At 29.7% G+C, this 4200-nt stretch overlaps 1 long non-coding RNA gene across 1 annotated transcript; it reads right to left on the bottom strand.

Annotated features, from left to right (window-relative positions):
• Positions 1-1541: 1541 nt before the first annotated feature.
• Positions 1542-3220, bottom strand: LOC127144287 (uncharacterized). The gene is made up of 2 exons (XR_007815906.1): positions 2511-3220; positions 1542-1890 (listed from the first exon to the last, which is right to left on the bottom strand). It is a non-coding gene; the product is annotated as an uncharacterized LOC127144287 (long non-coding RNA).
• Positions 3221-4200: the final 980 nt, after the last annotated feature.

The following is a 4200-nucleotide window of genomic DNA, read 5'->3' on the forward strand; positions in this document are numbered from 1 at the left end:
TAGCCCCTCACATTTAAGTAATCATTGACTTTTTAAATTAACATAATACTTATTAGTTCATTATACAGTGGGGGTGAATATTAATTATATATTTGATAATATGTCTAGCTGTCTTTTATTAGTTGAAAAATCAATTTAAATTTAAAAAATAAAGAAAAGTTGTTATAATATTTAAAAGGTTAAGATAATACCTCCCCACATGCCCTAAACTACACCTCAATTCTAATACCATTGACATCCTTAGCGCTCATTTAACAAATGAAACTTGAAATAAACATGAATCTCAAATCTTCCATTTTGCCATTTATTTTATTTACAACACTCGTTACTTTTCTTAAAATGTAAAGTATCGTATCACTGATTACGTAGCGTCATTTTCATTTATATATTTACATTATAAAACTATACTTTACATTCACATTTAGGAGCCGTTCGAGGGAAGAGTTAAGGTTATGATAAAACTAGTATTACGATTCATAACATGTGTTTGGAGGAAGAGTTTAAAAAGGTAGTTTTATGATAAAATGTGTTTGGGGGAATGGTTATGTAATCAATGTTATAATAGTGTTGTGATAAAGATATGTTTGGAAAAAATGTTATGTACGTAGGTTTATGATAGTTTTATGATAAGATGTATTTGGGGGAAGGATTATGTGGATAAGGTTATGATAGGGTTGTGATAAGATATGTTTGAAAGAAGGGTTACGTGGGTTAGAGTTATGATATTTTTTAATTTTTTTTTTATATTTTTGTTTCCAATTCACTTTGTAAATGTAAAAACAAATTATTGCATATTTTTTAATTTTGAAATCGTCCAACATTTTGAAAAAATTCTTGAAAAAATTCAAATTTCAAACATGGGACGACTTGTGATGAATGTGGATTGCAAAGAAACAATATTGATATAGATGTTTTAAAAAGTCTAATTTGAAAATTGGTAACCCTTGTAATGAAACTAGATGGAAAGAAAAATATGTATAACTTTTTAAAAATTTCTACTTTTCCTGAGTGGTTACACTTGTGATAGATGTGTGCAATTAGAAAAATATATACGAGTATTACCAAAAATATCTCTCTGCACGTCGCTCACATGCAAATTCCACTAAAAATTGTTTTTAAACACATTAACGGTTATATTAGAAAACGTTAAAATAGACTTAGACCTATGTTTCCTAATGTGAAAAAAATTTCAAAAACTAAACATGTGTTAATATTGGAACTATAGTAGGTTTGAAATTTTCGTAGTTTCATTTTTTAACATATTAGGGGGCATCATTTCACTTTTGTAAATTGACATAGTAATGAGAATGTAAATTTATACTTTTTATTGCATTTCAATTTATCGACTTCACGTTTGAAGGTCTACTTATTAATGTCAAAGATAGTAGTGAATTATGGGAAAAAATTATCGTTCAATATTTTGTTAGACTACTGTGGATCATAGTAGTTGAAATGCAAAGTATTGGGATAGTACTTTTGCAAAAAATGTATTGAACATGCATGGAATAAATTGAAAAGATTTTCAAATTATAAAGTGCATAGAATGAAAACATACGACAAATATTCTACATAACGTGAAATATAGTGTCAATACAAAACCAAAAAGTGCCAAATTACAAAATCGAAAGTTTTTTTTGGGAACAATTGAAATTAAATTATATTTTCATAACGATAAATGAAACAAAACGACAACAAACCGAATAAATGAACTACAAACGGCTAATCTGTAGTACCTCTTACAAGGATATTATGAAGGCCAACGTCCAACATAAGAAAAACAAGATTAGTAAATGACAAAGGGACGTGCCCATGAAGTATTGTAAATTAGTGGAGTTGTTGAAAAGAAAAAGAAAGATAACAAATACATACCTTGTACGTCGATGAATGGACCTGAAATTAAGATTCAAAACATAAGGTGTCAATAATAAGCATGAAAATGTAAACAACTTTTTTTTAAAAAAAATAATAAGTAGCCTCAGAGTAAAGAAATTCGCTTCATAAGAAATTCGTTCAAGAATTTGAATTGAATTTCATAGTAGTGGAAACATCAATTAAAAGAAAAAAAAAACAAAAAATAGACACGGATGATAAGATGGAGTGTAGATACAAAACAAGGTAGAACAGGACGAAGGATGCTACTAATATGCAAAAACGAAATGAAGAAACAAAGAACAAGGTACAAAGAACACACAAACATTCGACAAACTTAAATGATGGAAGTAAAAACATATAACGACATTAAAAACTTTTTTCTAGTGGTTGAAACATCAATTAAAAGATTGCAACATAGGTAGGTGACACTAATAATGACATGGAGCATAGATACAAAACAAGGCAGAAAGGGATGGAGGATCCTAATAATATAGAAACAACAAAATGAACAAACGAAAAACAAGGTATAGAGGACACGCAAACAGCCAACAAACTCAACAAAGGAAGTAAAAGCATATAAGGAGACCAAAATATTTTTTGTTAAGTGGTTGAAAGTGAAGTAAAAGAGTGCAACATACCTGAGTGACATCAATGACAACATGGATTATACATACAAAAGAAGGCAGAAAGGGATGGAGAATGATCAAAATATGGAAACAAAAAGTGACCTACCAAAGAGAACATAGCAAAAGACAGAAGAAGGCGGACAATGAAGTCCAAATGCAAGTAATATGGCGAAAGAGGAAAGGTGTATATATAGGGGGATAAAGGAAGTTATGATGCCTTTAATGACCACATACCAAAAACCACAAGGGATCTCTACAAATGACAAAATAAAAGCATAGAAAAGTCCAACAACAATCAAAAGGACTGAAGAGACAAAACGATCTATAAGGAACAGATTCTAGGTGGCCAAGAAGAGGGCATAAAAAATTCATAATTCACAATCAATCAAAGTGAAGAGAAATTACAAGAAGAGGGGAAGGGGATGGATTTTTCAGGCGCAAAAACGAAACGGCAAAACTTATCACACAGAAGGACGACAAATCGACAATGGAGGAGTAGAGGGAGAAGAAGAAAGAAGAACAATCGAATTGAAGGGAAAGAGGGATCGAAGGGAAGACGAACACGGATTGAAGGAGATGATGAGGGAGAGAAATCCGCAAGTGGGCATATGAGAGAATGGGAGGTTTGAGGGATAATACGAGTATTATGTAAACCCTAAAACTAGGGTTTCCATAACCCTACGTCCAAACAGGGGTTATGGTTAAGATAACCCAACCCCACCATGTTTATCTCCCTCCCAAATCCCTTAATATTTGTATCTATTAATACCATTGAAAAATTTAACGAGTGAACTTAATTTTTATTTTCTTCTAATTTTTAAATATCACTGTAATTCTCTTAAAAATAGTTTGATGTTAGGGGTCTTTTAAAAAATATAAGAAACTTCAAAATCATATTTTACGTTTTTTGGTTGCTGGATTAAAATGGGAAATGACCTTGACATGAGAGTAATAATGTAAATGGAGTATTAGTAGTAGTTGTAAAGCTAAAGAGGGACCAACAAAATAGAGAATTAATGTGATTGTGTACATTTTGGATAAATTAAAACATAAATTAGGCACATTTATGTAGTTTTCCCCTAATAAGTTATAACTTCCTTCCATACCTTAAATGTCGACATTAATAGCGAACTGCAATAAATGGTTGAATTTCTGTTTTCTATTTTTGTGTTGAAAATAGATAAGAATTAGATAGCAATAATTAAAGGGATCTTTTTTTTTAATAATACATTTTAAAAAAGTAATGTCAAAAATAGGGTGGAAGGCAAACTATTGACAAAAATAGAGTGATTTTGTGGAAGTCGTGTACCATGTACACGAGTTTGTTAGAAAATCGTATACGGGGTCCACGACTTCCATGCGTGGACCCCACTCCCTCCTTTTTTTAATTCAAAGATATTCAATATATATATTTATTTATTTAGTATTTAATACGTGGGTCCCACACATATTAAATATATATTTATATATTTATCTATTTATTATTTAATACGTGGGCCCCACAAGTTATTTATTTTTAAATTTAAATATATTATATATTTATATATTTATTTAACATTTAATTAATTAATATATATATATATATATATATTATTTTGGATTTTTAATAAATGCATTAATTTTCTTAAAACGAAATTAAACAAACTCAATCTTTTAGATTTCTATTCTACCAAATTTCGTTATTCGGACTAAGCTAAGCAAA

The sequence above is a fragment of the Cucumis melo genome, chromosome 12 (genome assembly GCF_025177605.1).
Source record: "Cucumis melo cultivar AY chromosome 12, USDA_Cmelo_AY_1.0, whole genome shotgun sequence".
Classification (NCBI taxonomy): domain Eukaryota; kingdom Viridiplantae; phylum Streptophyta; class Magnoliopsida; order Cucurbitales; family Cucurbitaceae; genus Cucumis; species Cucumis melo.